Genomic DNA, 18,923 nt, shown 5'->3' with positions numbered 1-18,923 from the left:
AAATCATCAAATAATTCCGTGAGACGTCAAGTATATAGATACTAGAATATAATGTTAAATGTCAGGTTCCTCAGAAACGTTAGGGGACACATTTTGACATTCTGCACAGCAGGTGCAGAACTCCATACAGGGAAGGCCAACAGAGAGGCACTGGCACTTTCCACTCTTTCCATGTGCACAATCTTGGATGAACTGAGGTTCATAATTGCATCAACAACAGATGCAGCCTCGGAAAATCTGCCGCCAACAGAGGATGCATTTCAACAACATGTGTAAAGAGCAATGTTTCAGACAGCGATATGGTGTCACAGCCCGAACCCAAACCCTTGTTATGGAGTCCTGTTGGCAAGGGGTGGATTGTCAGAGATGGGGCCATTCAACCAGTGCTATTTACAAAACCCCAGCACCTACAGAAGTGAGAGACATTACTCACTTGTATTGCAAAGATGCAAAGTGTGGAGAGAGTCGAAAGTGCCAGTGCCTCTCTGTTGACCTTCCCTGTACAGGGTTCTGCACCTGCTGTGCAGAATGTCAAAATGTGTCCCCTAACGTTTCTGAGGAACCTGACATTTAACATTATATTCTAGTATCTATATACTTGACCTCTCACAGAATTATTTGATGATTTATATACTGTACTTTGAATTAAGGTTCCAGTTTCAATAAAACCTGTACTATTTACACCTATGTTTTAGAGGCTTGCGATTTAGAACTAATACACTTTATTTTATTGGGTTGCTCTTATTCTGACTATTTGGTGATGTAGTTCAGCCACCTGGTATTTCCCTCTCCAAATATGATGACCATCAGAGTGAGCATTGTTAACTTATAAGCTATTGTTCCACTTATCCCCCATTCGGAATTTGACTGTATCAGAGAAGAGGTAGGCCTATGTCTAAAGAAATCTAATTTGAAATAGAACTGTACCAAATATTTCCATACAACTACTGGTTAGTGTTCAATAGCACCTTAGACAATTCAGTAATGGTATATTTTTTAGGGATTTCAGTTGTTCTGATAAATGAGAGAAAAAGTGATTGAGTCCTATGTTCCTATCACCAAAAAGTACAATTTCCGTCTAAACTAAAGCTAAGTTGACAGGACTATAATTCAGTATTTCTTTAGTTAAATAATTGTCTGACTATTTGGTGATGTAGGACAGCCACCTGGTTCATACCTCAGCAAATATAAAGAGGATAAGAGTTGTCATTCTCAAGTTATGGGCTTTTTTGTCACCTTTCCCATATTCGGCCTGGTCTAATTTGGCTCTTTTTCAGGGATTTGGGTAGTTCTAAAGAACAACCCCCAAAAAAAATGTCCCCCAAAATAAAATTTGACAACAATTCATTAATGGGAGACCCTAAAGATAAGAAAAATCATTGTAGTCATTTGTTCTACCTCGGGTAGGGGTATCTCAAAATCTGAGGGCCCTTCCTACACTACTATGTGTGCATAGACCGGGCCTGGGCCGTGTCCCGCTGTCTCAGGCTGAGTCCAGGCTGAGAAATCCGCGGAGCTGCAGCTGAGAAAAATAAAGCTGGCGGAGTGTGTGTGTGTGAGGAGCTTCGTGGATTGGTCCATTTGGATTGTCGTTACGTGACTTTGTTCCCGGAAGACAAAATTGGAAAAGGAAAATGTCCAACGAGGCTTTCTGGGGCAGCATAGACAGGTATTTTCTGTGTTAGAGTTGCTACAGGGTGTACTTGAGGGTTTGTGACTCTGCACAAGGGGACGGGTAATACTCACTTTCAATGCAATGTCTCGATCTGGACAACTATAGGCCTACCGCTCAGATTTTCTTAAAAATTAACAACACAATTTTCATTTAAATTGTGTAGACTTGCATTTTGGATCAAAGACAATTTAAAAAGAAAATAACGTGCAAAGATCAGCTAAATGTACTGCTCACATTCATGCTCTGCAGAAAGAAGAAAACAACTGAGCTTTACTTTAACACCAATAAAACGTGCCGTTTGGCAGTTATTCCAACATTGTTGATTTTAGCCTACATTTCCCTTAATGCAACACCTATGGACTTTTTGTTCTATTCTCCTTGCTTTTTTAATTGCCAATTGCCCTTGCAATCCTCCACAACCCCACTATCCACCTCTTCCTCATATGAATTGTGGTTTCCAAGGTGAGTCAAAGACTAAGATAAGGATATCAAAAGTTTCTGCGAGTGCTTTGTTGAAAGATTTCAACATATTGCACCAGATAAGTCCGGTTCAATAAACATAGTCACCCCTAGAGGCCTGCCTCAGGTCTGCAGAGCTTTAGTGTTGTTGCCGCCATCCTTCATTATTGTGCTGTTTGTTGTTTTTCAAGAAGGTTTTCTCTTTTTAATTTCTCTCTATACATGTGAGTTTTCAACATTCATAGTGATATAGAAAAAATGTAACACACAACACTTTGTGATATGATTTTGGAGAGTCTCAATATGATGTGAAGAACAGATAAAAACACTCATGTATAAAAGAGGTCACTGGGATTTATCACACACAACATAAGTGTTTCACCTTTCAACTGCTATTTATTTTAGTTTTGGGCATTCAGACAGGCTACTTGTTCAAATGCATCAAACAAACACGTACATTTGGTTTAATACAGAGCTGTGGAGATGTGAAAGTGGATGTGAGTAATGGTGGGCTGGTTGTTAAATGGAGTTTGAACGCCTCCCCCATCTGAGATTTAGCAGCATTCTTTGTTGGCAGAGTTTAGAAGAGGGGGAGTGTGGGGTGAAGTTAAGGGGTCACAAGGCAATTGGAGCTCTTTTCAGATGACATTGTTGTGGAGGGTCAGAAAGGAATGGATGTTAAGATGTGCAGGGGAGGGAAATATGTGTATGAGAGTGTGTGTGTGCGTGTGTGTGTGTGTGTGTGTGTGTGTGTGTGTGTGTGTGTGTGTGTGTGTGTGTGTGTGTGTGTGTGTGTGTGTGTGTGTGTGTGTGTGTGTGTGTGTGTGTGTGTGTGTGTGTGTGTGTGTGTGTGTGTGTGTGTGTGTGTGCTGCCCATTAGCAGACAACTGCTCTTTGTAAAATGCCACCAACAGTGTTTCCTCTTCATCTGCTATCTGTCTCAGCTCACTGAAGACTTGACAGGCAGAGATACAGACACAAGAGCACGCTTTCAAAGAAAGTTGACTCTGGGTTGCTGGTGGGATGCAAATAGTGGTGTTGGAGTCATACTGTGATCTAGCCTGTCTGTTGATAGTTTAGAGTTAAATATGAAGAAAGTGAGTTGATTGTGGTTAGTTTGAACAAAGCAAAAGGAGATTGTGAAAAAGTGTTTTTTCACGAAACATTTTTTCTCATTCCCATTCTTCAACACTGTTTGAGATGTTTATGATGAGATAACTCTGTGAACGAGCTCTTCCTGTCACTCTCTGCATTAGCATAGAGTGCAGGTGCAAACTTGGAGGGACAGTTGGCATCCTGTGGAAGCTATTCCAGGATTAACGTTTATAACAGCTTGTGACTTTATTGAGTATTGTTAGCATGTTTGATCATCCAACCTCAGACCCCTCAGATCCCCCAGACCCCTGAGACCTCTGCTGCATGGGTTCCACAAACTGCAAACGCTGCCTCAGAATGGGTTGCCGGTGTCTGTTAATCCGAACATTTGTTCATAAAGATGCCGGCCCCCTGTCATGGTTTGTCTGCATCCTGGATGAAACTGGATTATCTGTCCAGCAGCTCTGAAGGAACACAGTAAGGGATAAATGGTCATGAGATGAGATCATGCACACCAAATTAATCATGATGTCCCCTGTAGTTCATTAGATTATCCTAATTGTGATTTTGAATAAAAATGAGTTCTGTGTGAACTGAATGTAAGTATCACTTGTAAAACCGTCCATCAGCATGCTGGCAGGGGAAGGTGAATCACGCCGGATTTGTATAACTTGCTTAAAATAATCTAATAATACTCTCAGTATAGGAAAAACTGACATAAAAAGAATAATAGTTTAATCCGTTTAATGCCTTACTACACACTGAAAACATATTTATAGAAATATGTATTATATTAAAAATAATGATAATGAAAAGGATACTAATAACATCTTCTTTAATATTTCACAATACAATTATTGTAATATTATTATTGAAATTAAGATATTCTGATTTAGTAGCAGTTAATATTATGTCTCTTTTTAGATGATTTACCATATTTGAAGAAAATTCCTTGAACAGTGAGGCCAGTATAATTAAAGTTATTTGTGTCGCGAAACACGCAGTTATTGCTAAATGTTATATCAAGTCTTTCAGTTAGAGTTTGAGATGTTTTGGTGATCTCTTATGACATGTTGTATATGATTCTTGTATTCAATATCTCTAGGTTTTGTTTAATCGGCTCTCAGTCCTTGTTCATACCTTTGGCTGAAAAGAATGCTTAAAAAACAACAAAGAAAAATGTTCAGTCAACAATTCATGACAGAACATATTATTGTGTCGTGAAAAGGGACGCGTGACTTATCCTAACATGCACTGAAAAAACTGAACCGTAGACTTTAACTAATGTATTTTGTCAACACATTTCAGATAACTGTATTACGTTAGTGGAAAGCAATAATATTAAGTTGAACATAATATGTTCTATTAAAACTTACAATTATTACTTTCAACTAACCTAATATAGTTAGGTGTAAATGTCAAAATAAAGTCAACGTTTCAGTTTTTCATGTTTGTTATATGAATTATCGAGGGGAATAACTTATGCTGTTAAGAGTAAAATATTCTTCTGTTGTGGGGGATAAATGCTACAAGTAAGTTCAAAAGCTCAAATAATGTGATGGCAACTACTCCGGGGAGAATGAAAAGGTCAGGTGTGTTGACAATGTTTCTTTTGTTCTTTATTTTCCAGGGGAACTCCAGTGTGTCTGTACAGTCATGTGTGTGTGGGTGTGTGTGCGTGTGTGTGCGTGTGTGTGCATGCGTATGTGTGTGTGTGTGTGTGTGTGTGTGTGTGTGTGTGTGTGTGTGTGTGTGTGTGTGTGTGTGTGTGTGTGTGTGTGTGTCCACACACACAGCTGGGCTTGTTTTCACCTTCGTAAACAGTTATACAATGTTGCTCTGTAGGTCTGTGACAGAAGGACATAGATATGAGTATAGAGAGAACTCAGCAGTTAACTCAGACTTCTCCAGACTGACCAAATGGTTATTTCATTGATCATTGAGTGTGATATTGTGTTACTATCAGTATAAGAATAGTAAACGCAAATTACGTTTTTAACTCTCTAAATTACGTTTTCAGCCATATAGGCCTACATGTATAATCATATGGACTGTTGTTGAAAAATATATATATTACGTCAACGTGAATTCTATGGTGTAGACCCAGTTTCTGCCACTACAGATGTAGCGATTCATTTCAGACAGTTTGAAACGCGAGGGCCGTGATTGGTACGTGATCTGCCCTCGCTCAAGGGAAAACCTCCAGCTTGACTTGAGACCGCCCCCGTGATAGATAAATGTAATTATAATGAAGCCAGCTGCAATGGATCATTGATCCACCAGGGGGTGCAGTGGGGTTCCACACTGGAGCTCATGTGAAATAAAGTGAGATAACAGTATGCTGGATGTACAGCGGAACTTTGTTAAGATCCATATGTCACGGATATCATACTACTGTGCTAAATAAGAGACATGTAATCATTTACAAAACATCACCATGTTGTTATTTAACAAAATAATGTTGTTATTAAAAAAAAACGAACGGGAGGAAATGCAGCCCGGCTCTCGATTTTTAATCCTAATTTAATCATCATCTTCACCACGATCATTTATGTTTATGTTCGCCGAATTGACATGAAATCACTGACACACATGAATATACTGTATTCAACTTCATTAAAACGTTATTAACGTGCCTAAACTCAGTAATTCACTAAAAATATGTATATTTTAATGGAGCTTCGTCGGTCGATCAGGATCCCAAAGTGTAGCGGAGGGATCCTCATCTGGATGAAGGGTGTTATTTTCCCCATAAGGAACAAGTCGCTGCAAATTATCCCGCTTATTACATGGCCACATTCTCAACAAAGTAACGACATGAATCCCAATATTAATTGAAATGCTTTTATGAATTTAGAAAATGTTTTTATTGATTTAAAAAATAGTTGTATGTATTGATTTAAATTCACATGCATTCGCTAAGAAAAATAGTCCGTTGTTACCGTTTTTTAAACAGTCTGAATGAAACGGCAGCTCTCAGCTGTGTATTTACACAACTAATGGCCCATCAACCACAGCTCTCTCCCCCCTCCCCCCCCGTGATCTTTCTTCTCTAGCAGCTAAATTAACAGGAGGTTACTCTGAGTGACCATAGACTGTGTGACAAGCTTACAGTTAGTGACGTAACAACACCATAAAAGCTGGTGGGTTGAAAGCAATACGGGAGGTAAAAATAACTAGAATAATTGTGATTTATTTATTGTGGCTTTTATGTTTTTAGGTATAAAATGTTATGTAATTCAGGCTTATAGTTCACCCTTCTCTAAAAGCCTTAAACAATGACAATATTCATTGTAATTTAATAAATCCTTCCAACACACATTGTAAAAAATAGCCTACTGTAAGTTAAGAAATCATTCCAATATGTACATCTTCTGATGTAACAACAATAACATTATAAATAGTAACATAGCTGAACATGGTATTGCACATTTAGCTTTGAGTGTTACTGACCTGAGATGTTTTTATTACATGAATTAAGGTGACTGAGGCTTTTTAACATACAGGGATGCAAACTCATCAGGTATGAAAAAGGTGACAAGGATCCGAGCCCCCGGCTCCCCCACCCCACGGAATGACAGAGGATTTTAGCAGTCAGAACAACTAAAGCAGCAGTGTTAATAATAACAGAAACGCCAAGAGTCACATCTAATAGAAATATATAAAATAATTTATTTTAAATTGTGGAGCAGTCAGTTTATAATTTTGGCAGCACTGTTGAGCATTTTGAAAATGTATTTTCATGCCTCTGTGCAAGGCTTAAGTCTTTTTATCTTTATAGTCACATGGTGTAAAGTAACTAAGTTCATAAACTCAACAAGTACTATACTTGGGCACAATTTTGAGATACTTGTACTTTATTTAAGTATTTCAATGTTTTGCTACTTTGTTCTTCTACTCCACTACAGTTCAGAGGTACATGGTGTACTTTGACTCCACTACATGTATTTAATACCTTTAGTTACTTCACAGATCTGGATTAATTAAGTGAAATATAATCAAGTGTTAAATCAGACTTTAGTTCCACCTGGAGTAAATCCACAAGCTACCCTGCAGTATACAAAGTCATTCAAACTAGCTGCACCTTTACCAGTTTTGAGAACACTTTCATGATCAATCATTATAAAACATATCATATATATTATTCTGAAATGGACCAATCTGCACAATGACTACTTTTACTGTCGCTACTTTCACTATATTTTGATGATAATACTTTTCTACTTTTACTTGAGGAACATTTTGAATGCAGGACTTTAACAGAGTATTCCTACACTCTGGGACTATTACTTTTACTCAATTACAAGATCTGAGTACTTCTACTTTTACTCAAGTACAAGACCTGAGTACTTCTACTTTTACTCTAGTACAAGATCTGTGTGCTTCTACTTTTACTCAAGTACAAGATTTGAGTACTTCTACTTTTACTCTAGTACAAGATCTGTGTGCTTCTACTTTTACTCAAGTACAAGATTTGAGTACTTCTACTTTTACTCTAGTACAAGATCTGTGTGCTACTACTTTTACTCAAGTACAAGATCTGAGTACTTCTACTTTTACTCAAGTACAAGACCTGAGTACTTCTAATTTTACTCAAGTACAAGATCTGAGTACTTCTACTTTTACTCAAGTACAATATATATATACTTATACCACCTCTGTTTATAGCCTATGAAAAAAACTATTAGAAATAGAAGGCTAAAGCTAACGTTAGCAGATAGTGACAATGTATGCTAGCTAGCTAGCTAGCTCAACGATTCCTTAAATAATATTGCCACAGAAAAACTTTTCAGTTCACATCACGCTCTGCCGCTCCGACAGGGAGCTCTGCTCTGAACACCTGAACGGCCCGTTCTAACAGCTGTTCACCAGCGGTCCAGTCTGTGCCACAGTGACTCCGGACGCACAGTTAATATTAACGAACGCAACCGTAGGTAATATTGCTGCTGAAGCTAGACCATCATCTCGGAGCAGCAGGGCCTTATTATACATCCATGAGCAGAGCCGACAGGCAGGAAGACTCGAGCACACAGCTCCTACTTCATTATAAAAAGAACACCATGCGTGTCATGATGGCACATAACAGCTCACGGCCGCAGATTACTCCGGGTCCCAGCCCCCCCATACCCCAAAAATATTTGTATTGCAGATCTACATGAATCACACAAACGACTTATTTTGGATTCAAAACGGCGAATTTCCCCGAAAGGTGACAAGTTTGCATCACTGAACATAGACAGAGCACAACTGAAACATAACATCTGAGATGTAACAACATATTACACTTTTCGGGGATGCTTGGGATGTGAGAAGTGAGGGACACGGCTTAGAACGGGCGTGTCGCCTGGCAGGACAGGAGAGTGTGTGCACCAGTCTGCCTTGATCTATGAATTCATGTCCGTGACACTCACTGCTGCCCACAGCTGTTTTATAGAAGGAAATTCCTTCACTTCATTAAAGTGTTTTAACCACACACACCTCTACACACACATGACGGGTGTTATTTTCCCCATAAGGAACAAGTCGCTGCAAATTATCCCGCTTATTACACGGCCACATTCTCAACAAAGTAACGACATGACTCCCAATATTAATTGAAATGCTTTTATGAATTTAGAAAATGTTTTTATTGATTTAAAAAATAGTTGTATGTATTGATTTAAAAAATAGTTGTATGTATCGATCTAAATTGACATGCATCCGCTAAGAAAAATAGTCCGTTGTTACAGTTTTTTAAACAGTCTGAATGAAACGGCAGCTCTCAGCTGTGTATTTACACAACTAATGGCCCATCAACCACAGCTCTCCCCCCCCTCCCCCCTTGATCTTTCTTCTCCAGCAGCTAAATTAACGGTAGGTTACTCTGAGTGACAAGCTTACAGTTACACACAACACTGTAATTGCAAGTGACCCTCAGTTAGTTGACTTTTATGTTCAACTGTAAATTCGTTACTGATAAAAAAGGGCTTCTACTGTACCTCTACTGTCAAAATTCTTCCCAAAGGTCAAGGAATATCATGATCATAACACCAGAGGGAGCTCCACAAATCATGTAAAACCCAGATTTGGCACAAAAAAAGGGGAATACACGTTTCGCAATTATGCCACATCAAGGTGGAACGCTCTTCCCACTACTGTAAAGGAAAGTAAAACTATACTTACCTTCAAAACCTCTCTTAAAGAGCACCTTCGGGGGAGAGCATTGCAAAACTGGCTCCGGTAATGGTACAAATCTCAACCTGTCGTACAATGGACAGCTTCCCCCCCCATCTATGTATATACTCGCATTTTAGACCCTGTTACTAACTGTATATCTGTAGACTTGGTATGTCTTAAATGTCCGGTTAGGATGTATTAGAACGAAATCTAAAATGAAATTTGTAAGTAAGCCATCTGTATGTAAAAAAACACCTGTATGTAAATTGTAAATAAGCCATCTGTATGTCAAATATGTCTTGTATGTCTTAAATGATATGATGAATTGGAAATGGGGGACCCTGATGTAAACAAGACGAAAGTCTTTCTCTGGTCTGCATCCCCTTAACAATTGTATGTTTTGAGCTATACTGTACTGTACCCAATATACAAGCTGTTAATAAACTTTTCATTCATTCATTCATTCATTCATTCATTCACCTAATTACCTTAACACTAGAACCGCCAGAGGTTTTTGTATAGGCTTACCTAAACCCGTCAAATCCCGCTATTAGAATGCAATTTTTAACAACATAGGGTGCTACATAACACACTTTCAGGAAAAGTCACGGACTGGGAGACTTTAATATTTTATTGAAAAAAAGTTACATTGCACACACACAACACACATCACACAAATTGACCCGATTGGCGGTTCTAGTGTTAAATAGACTCACTAATGAATTAAACCAGTTCAATACGCATTATTCTTATTCTTATCATTCTTTATGAGCGCAGAAATAGTCTTAAAATCAGATCTGTTTTTTAAATGAAATTTGACGGCAGGCAGTTAGCTCTGATCACCTATGATAAATGCGCCGCACCTAATCGCTGGCCATTCAGCCACAGACACTGCTCGAAATGGGGGGGAGCTAGGGGGAGCTTGGCTCCCCCGAAGAGGGAGGGAGCTCCCCTGAAGGCTGAATTTGAGATAAATAGGGGGAGCCCAAAACAATCGTGCATATTTGTGTCACACAGATTAGAAATGTTGAGTTTCTGTAAATAACAGTTCTTGAAATAAATAATAGTTATTGTTCATTACAGTTTCTGAATATTTTTTTAATATTTGTGAATATGTCTGGGTGGTGCCATCTGTACGTGGCGGCGCTGCATTCTTACTTACGTTGCTATGGTTATGGCGGTGATGCCGGCGCGGTATCTGAAATGTTCATATTGATATTTTTTTAACTCTGGCTGTGTAATAACAAAATATGGCAAAACGAAAACAGCCAAGCGTCACAGCTTTTGGATTCACAAGCAAAGAAGCGAAGGAGTCTAAAAATGACAACGTGAACGGAAAACAACTTTTAGTTGGCCGGCTGTAAGCGGCGTTAGAGTCGAGCTTGACAGCTCCAAACCGAGGGAGAGGCCTGCCGATGCGGAGCCTGAAGAGGCTTCAACAACGGCCACATCCGCCGGCATAGTGACACCGTCTGTATTAGTAGAACTGTAGAAGAGTGTTTCTATAGCAATTGGTCGCATCCGCGCTGCTGCGCCAGTCAACAGAGCGTTCGTGTGACATATTTAGTAGCAGGATGTGCTCTGAAAAATAGGGCTCCCCGAAAGCAAATGGGTAATTCGAAAACTGACAGAGCTCCCTCTATACAAATCAAACTGTAGACGGTGTGAAAGCACCTATTGTTTTAAATAATGGTCGGAATGTGACCTGTGAGCCTTCTGAATTACCATGGGACAGCACATTCTAAACTAAAATGTTCAATCAATAAAGTAACATCTTATCTTATCTTAATAATATCTTCATATTAATAATAAATCATACAGTATGTGTCCGAAAGGGAGCAGGAGGAAGCAAACACAAAAATATACTGCATATTAAAGCAAACGATTGTAAAGGTTAAAGTATGAGCATAACAAATAAAGAAGTGTAATGTAAACATTTACATTATGATTATTTAATATATAAAGACTATATATTATTGAATTACAAGATTAAATATACTTTAGTTGATCTAAAATATTGATGTGTTCAAATGCTCTTCAAAACACAACTGAAAGTCCATGAAACTTGTCTTTCTGTATTTGTGAATGAAGCGCCATCTCCTGGTTAAAACCTGAAATTGAAAATCTGGCAACGCCCTCTTGGAAAATAGTGGGAGGGCTTAATATTCCTCTATACTGGTATTTGGCAGGTAGTAGGCAGGAAGCTGTAAACTGGAGTCCGAAATTCAGTGCTACATCTGTAACTCAGTTGCACTAGAATGAATGAGCAAGATGAATGAGTAGAAACACAACACTTGTACATCAGGGCTGCACAATATTCAGCATCCACATTACTACAGTGTGTGTGCCTTCAGTCACATCGCAATGGTGCTGCTTAATACAAAACCATGATCACAGTGACTACAAGACGTTTTTCTGGTTAGACATTGTTTAATCCCTTTGGATATTGGGTTTGTTATAGTGAATGACAAGCATGTACAGTCAATCACCGAAGACAAATATTATTTATGTATCAAACAATTCCCCAGGCCCCTCCACAAGAAATAGAGCGAGAACAGGAACAAAACACATAGAATAAAAAAGAAATATTTGGTTGCAAAAAATGTTGGCCTCAAAACGTATTATGATGTTGACAAAAACAAACCAGGCACTTGTTGTCATCTTAAGGAACCTGACTGTACGTGGACAGGAGAGTCAGGATCACTGATTATTATGCTGGATCAGTGTGAAGCTGACAATTGAGTGGCGCAGACGAAGCAAGGAGGCAGAGGCAGAACGTCCAAAATACAACCCGGTGTGGGCATTTATTAAATCATAAACATACAACACAGCCTCAATCTGCTGCCCACGTGAACACAGTCACCAGCCACCACAAGGATCTCACACACACTATCAGCCCCACACAGACAGGGAAACAGAGCCTAAATACACACACACTAATCAGCAATTAGATACAGGGGGGGGGGGGGGGAGACAACACAGGGGACCAGGTGCACACAATCAACAGCAACAGACATGGGGGAAGAGGAACACTTTTCAACATAAAACTAGCAAACAGAGACAGACAACCTAAAACACAGACAGATGCACACACTACATACATTTCGCCACCAACAAAGCTACACAATTCGTAACGGAGGCCAAGATCTATGGCCCCAAATATCACCTCTGTTACAATCAGATCGAGAGCTACTAGCCCAGCTTCAAGGTTTCCACACAGGAAGTGTCTCAGAAGGGCATACATGACACCAGAGAACCCCGTCAAAACATTAAACGTCAATATCCTATGTGGTTTTTCACACTAGATGGGAGCATGTACAGGTGGAGCACAGGTGGAGTACACATGGAGTACACGTGGAGTACAGGTGGAGTACAGGTGGAGTACACATGGAGTACACATGGAGCACAGGTGGAGTACAGGTGGAGTACACGTGGAATACACATGGACTACAGGTTGAGTACACATGGAGTACACGTGGAGTACAGGTGGAGTACACATGGAGTACAGGTGGAGTACAGGTGGAGTGTAGGTGGAGTACACATGGAGTACACATGGAACACAGGTGGAGTACAGGTGGAGTACAGGTGGAGTACATGTGGAGTACAGGTGGAGTACAGGTGGAGTACAGGTGGAGTACACATGGAGTACACATGGAGCACAGGTGGAGTACAGGTGGGGTACACATGGAGTACACATGGAGCACAGGTGGAGTACAGGTGGAGTACACATGGAGTACAGGTGGAGTACAGGTGGAGTACACATGGAGTACAGGTGGAGTACAGGTGGAGTACACATGGAGTACACATGGAGCACAGGTGGAGTACAGGTGGGGTACACATGGAGTACACATGGAGCACAGGTGGAGTACAGGTGGAGTACAGGTGGAGTACAGGTGGAGTACACATGGAGTACACATGGAGCACAGGTGGAGTACAGGTGGAGTACACATGGAGCACAGGTGGAGTACAGGTGGAGTACAGGTGGAGTACACGTGGAGTACAGGTGGAGTACAGGTGGAGTACATGTGGAGTACAGGTGGAGTACAGGTGGAGTACACATGGAATACACATGGAGCACAGGTGGAGTACAGGTGGAGTACAGGTGGAGTACAGGTGGAGTGCAGGTGGAGTACACATGGAGTACAGGTGGAGTACACGTGGAGTACACATGGAGTACAGGTGGAGTACACATGGAGTACAGGTGGAGTACAGGTGGAGTACACGTAGAGTACAGGTGGAGTACACATGGAGTACAGGTGGGGTACAGGTGGAGTACCACTTCAGAGGTCGACAAATGCTGCTGAACCATGGCGGCACGAGACACATCACAATGGAGATGCTTGCAATTCGATTTGGCTTCATAAGTGTAATAGTAACATGAGCAGTGTTGTTACTGTAACGGCCCGTCCACACTACAGCTTCGACAGCTTCAAAAACGGTTTCCAACGCGTCTGTCCATTCACTTTGAATGGGTTGACTTCACGTTGCCTCGCTTTTCGTCGAACTGAATTGTGGGTAGCAGAGCCGAGCTTTCCTGGCGTTTCAGGCTGCAAAAGTTGAACAATGTTCAACTTCTGAAGCCGGAGACGCCGGATCAGCCAGCGTCAGCCAATCAAATCCCGTGTATGCAAATCTGACAGTTCAAGCGCTAGCCAATCAAACCGCGTGCAAGCTGGGAGAGCCAGACCGCAGTTCATTTCCTCATATTCCAAACGAGAAATTACGGTAGCAAATCACCCGTTTTTTTACGACCAGAACTATTCACTGGGATACAAACCGGAGGAACCATGCATGGAGGGAGGTGGCAGAGACAGTGGGTGAAACTGGTAGGTTTTCGCCTGTTTGGGGAGTTTATATATATATATATATATATATATATAATCCCCGGGGTTTTTTGCTTTGTATGCCGGGGGCGGGACATTCATGTGATTGGTTGTTGGTCGCAGTGCTAGAATAAAATCCCCAAGCTTCAGACACGCCCAGCTCCAAGCTTTTTTTGAAGCTATAGTGTGGACGGGCCGTAAGGGATATTCAGGCTGGCATCGCAGCGACCTACACAGCGACCTTCAAAGCAAAACCTACACAGCGACCCACACAGTGACGTCATGGCCGGGCTCCTCAGGGCTCAGAACAGCACACTGTGAATCCACTACAAGCTAAACTAAAGCCCCAGCATGGAACAAGAACATAAGTCATTTCAGAGGAAAAGTGTACGGTGGCCGGCAGGTGCAAATGCGGAACAACGGCCCAAAACGCATACATTAGCAGGAAAGACCTGCAATTAATTAAATGAAAAACAAACAAACCCTAAAAACACATACAACAGAAAGACGCTGCATTTACAGAAATGATGCAAACTAAATACAACACACAAACCCCGAAAACAAATGCAACAAAAAAATGCTGCACGATATGCAAAGTCCAAAGCACATAAAAATCCCAAAGCACATACAAAACAAAAAAAACATTCCGGAAGGCCTCTAGGGGGCGCGCTACGTGGAACAGATTGATGTATGACCAGACAGAGAGAACGAACAAGAGTGATGGAAATCGGGAGGAAATAAAGTTCATTTAAGTGGAGAAAGATATAAGAAGGTACGTTTTGTTTTGTTTTGATACATAGAGCTTCATATTTATATAGCTAGCGTTAGCGTGCCTAACTACTACACCAGCTGAGAAGAGCTTCACGTGAAGAGAAGATAAAGTGAGGGAAGAACATTGTTAAAAGAGATGACAAATCAAGTGCAGGCAAATAACACGGCCATAGTGAGAACCGCGGAAAAAGGACATTTGAATTCTTAGCAGTTTGTTGTATGTATGTATTTGTGTATAGATGTTGCAACTACAGTATACAGAGCTTTAGCAATTCCCTGTAACTATGGTCATGCTAATAAAGCTATTGAATTGAATTGAGAGAGAGAAGTGACAAAATGTGAAGAGGGACAAAGTAGGCCTAATGACAGGAGAGTAGTGTGCGTTAAGGCCCTGACACACCAAGCAGTCACCAGAGGACTCGCAGACGCCGGCTGTTGCGTCGTCGTGTTCTCCTGCGTCTTGGCCATGTGTCGCACGGGAACAGTGTTGGGCAAGTTAGTTTGAAAAAGTAACTAGTAATAGTTATAGTTACTGCTCTCAAAAAAGTAACTAGTTACTGTATTAGTTGCTAAATTATAAAAGTAACTAGTAACAAGTTACTTTACTTTATTTTAAAAATAATAACAATAAAAATACAAGTTTTTGTGTTGTTCTGTGGCAAAGTAAAAGACAACTCCCCACATGTACATTAGTTAGATGTTTCAGGAAATTTGCATTGCTGTTATTCAATGTGGACAATGCTTTCTATCCTGCACACAGTTTGTATTTTACCGTAATATTTTTGCGTCCTGTATCCCCACAAATTGAAAATAGTGGTTCTATTTCCAAGTTGCAAATGCGCTGCTGCTCTCGCTGATACTTGCGTGTGTGTGTGTGTGTGTGTGTGTGTGTGTGTGTGTGTGTGTGTGTGTGTGTGTGTGTGTGTGTGTGTGTGTGTGTGTGTGTGTGTGTGTGTGTGTGTGTGTGTGTGTGTGTGTGTGTGTGTGTGTGTGTGTGTGTGTGTGTGTGTGTGTGTGTGTGTGTGGTGAGCGTTGCCGTGTGTGTTAGCATTAGCAAGTGTTGGTGTGTGTATTTTCCCCATAAGGAAAGACCAGCCCAACTCTGTCTCTGATTGGCTTACCCTGAAATGTTACCCCGTGTTAACCAATCATCACTCCTCTCTGGTTACTTTCACTTTTCAATGGGGCTGTGAGAGGACATCGCTGTATTCTCCTGTAAATTACATCCGCAGGGATCTTCGGTTCAGTTCCATCACATAATGTAACGCAGTAACGCAGTAACGCACCCATTTAAATCACAGTAACTATAACGACAGTACTAAATGGGAATAGGTAACGAGTAACGCTATTAGTTACCACAAAAAGTAGTTGCGTTACAGTAACGTGTTACTGTAACATGTTCCGTGCGGCACTGGAGCTAGATTTGGGTTCTGCCCGCTCTGTATTAATGTCATGTGGATTTTCCTGTCATGTTGACAGGTTATCATCATGTAGGCGTTGATAAAAGCTCGTTCTAATGTTGTGTTGTGTGTATGAAGGTGCGAAATAAAGTTTTGCATTGCCTATCGTGCTATTTGTGTTTATTCTTTTAATCACACAGCGATAAGAAACAATAACAATGTGCCTACATAACTGTCAGTTGCAGCCCTAGTATTAGTATTGGTTATAGTAACAGCTCCAACATTAAAATACTTCTAGGCAGATTGAGGAGGATAATGGGAGAATGAACAGAGGGGCAGAAACATCCATCTGAATAATAATAACTTTATTTGTATAGCACGTTTCATACAGGGGATTGCAGTTCAAAGTGCTTTACATCAGTAAGAAATAAGATATAAAATCAGTGTAAAACAAGCAGCAAGAGCAAAGCATAAAGTGGGATAAAATAATGCAGATATATATATATATATATAGTAATCCCAACAGGCACCTTGTTTATGGTTTGATTACGTTTTAGTAGAATATAAAATACATGAATGAATGATTAAATGAGCACTTAAAGTGCAGACATACTATAATTATATTGAGGTACTTGAGACTAATCCTGCAACTTTATAGTTCTGCTCCACAACAGTTCGAGAATGAAGAAACCATCACGTATGAAAGGCTACATGTGAATAGAGAGCAGAAAAACGGCTTGCACATGTACGTGTGCAAGCCGGAGGCCTTCGAGTGCTGAGTGTGCTCGGCCTCTCTCCCAGCGGTGCCGGTGTGATGTAGATGGTGGATTCTGCCAGGGGAGTGCAGGGCTCAGCATCAAAGTGGAAGGACTCTTCGGTGGTGCTGGTCGAGGTTTCACTGCTGGTGCCACCGGGGGTTTATTCTGCAGCCACCGGACGTTCCTTTTAAAATATATATAAATTCACAGTTAGTTGGATTTAATACCATGGCTTCTAAAAACTGTTTACTAAGCATTCATAACAAAACAATACCCTGAGATGTGTGTGCCATTAGTTCGGGGTGTGGTCAAGTGTGAGAGGTACATTGTAGACACATTGTGATGGCTCTATTCAGATGCTAAAGACATACTGAAGATTCAGAACACTACAAAATATAATCAAGACATATTTTATCATGTATTATTATAGGTTAAGATAAAAGCGTTATTGATCCCAAGGTGAATTTCATAAGCTACCCAGCAGTATATCATGTAATTTAAATTAGCTCCTCCTTTACCAGCTGCAACATTAAGGTGATGAGCACTTCAATAATTATAATACAATAATATATATATGATTCTGTTATTGTTATATTTACCACTGTGACCACCAAATGAATGAAAATAATGTTTTTGTAAATGAAAGAAGCAAGAAACACTTATTTGTACTCAACAAATAAAATAGTTACATTGATGGTGAGGTTTGAAGTACTCTCCTTCCTTCTTGTGTAGGGCTCTAAAAACAGCAGCCTGGTCAGGATCCACTGCTGTCTGCCAGTCCTTTGTGCTCCACAACTACCTGAAGGGGCAAGTTTCCTGTACCGGGTGTACTGGGTTCGCAGAGAATCCCACTTGTTCCTCAGCTCTTTCTCTGAAGCACACAAATAAACGATGTAAGCATTGTGGCTAGTTAGCATGTCCAATTCATATCTATATGCAGTGCCAAACTGCACAGCTAGCAACAGCTAGCAACAAGATAACAACAAAACACAAGGTTGAAATAACAAATTACATTTCACGTTAATGTCACTTTACGCTGGCAAACAATAAAAAGCCAACAGTATCTGCTAAAGAGCTCAATTGATGAAAAAGATCATCTTATACCCGAGAAACCAAGTTGCGTTTCAATCTCTCGCCAGAGTCCGGTTTTCACTACTCGGTTCGAGTACCTTTTCTCTGTGATGTCGTACAGAGCTGGCCTCTCCGTTTCAAATGCAATAAATAAGGATTCAACACACTACTCTGTTTAGAATACTAATTGGCAGATGCATACACTAGTTATCAGCATGAAGGACACATTTTTTCATTGTCTGTTTATGTGAAATATGTAGAAGCCATCATTAAATTGTAGACCAATGCATGATTACATACACAAAACATGTGTATTATATTATACATTCATAATTGTGTATTAGTTCTATCTTTATAGAGAACATTATACATTTAGAATCAGATTTTGAGACAGTGAGCGGCTGGGAAAGTCACACCGCCATGGGGCACAAACAGTTGCTGACGTGATGTTTTCTTCACATTCTCAGGCATTCCATAAGGAGGGTCAGGAACTCACGCTTGGGACCACCAGTGTCAACTCCATCCTCAGTTTATCCCTCATCATCAGTGAACTTAACTGACATCTCATGAGAGGGATCGAATGAGGCACCTTTGAAGCCGCTGATTGCTCCATCCCACACATTGGCTCTATTAATATTGAACCTGCTGCAAGATGTATTTGTTCTTTTTGCAGAAAGTTCTGCAGCAATGTCCTCCGCAGTCAGGTATTCTGTTC

At 40.4% G+C, this 18,923-nt stretch overlaps 1 long non-coding RNA gene across 1 annotated transcript; it reads right to left on the bottom strand.

Annotated features, from left to right (window-relative positions):
* Positions 1–16,729: 16,729 nt before the first annotated feature.
* On the bottom strand, positions 16,730–18,336 carry LOC307044527. Its single transcript, XR_013809659.1, has 3 exons — positions 18,242–18,336; positions 17,827–18,008; positions 16,730–17,321 (listed from the first exon to the last, which is right to left on the bottom strand). It is a non-coding gene; the product is annotated as an uncharacterized lncRNA (long non-coding RNA).
* Between the last annotated feature and the right edge of the window lie 587 nt (positions 18,337–18,923).

The sequence above is a fragment of the Notothenia rossii genome, assembly GCF_949606895.1.
Source record: "Notothenia rossii genome assembly, chromosome: 6".
Classification (NCBI taxonomy): domain Eukaryota; kingdom Metazoa; phylum Chordata; class Actinopteri; order Perciformes; family Nototheniidae; genus Notothenia; species Notothenia rossii.
The sequence above is the reverse complement of the archived record's forward strand: the minus strand, read 5'-3'. Positions and strand labels throughout refer to the sequence as shown.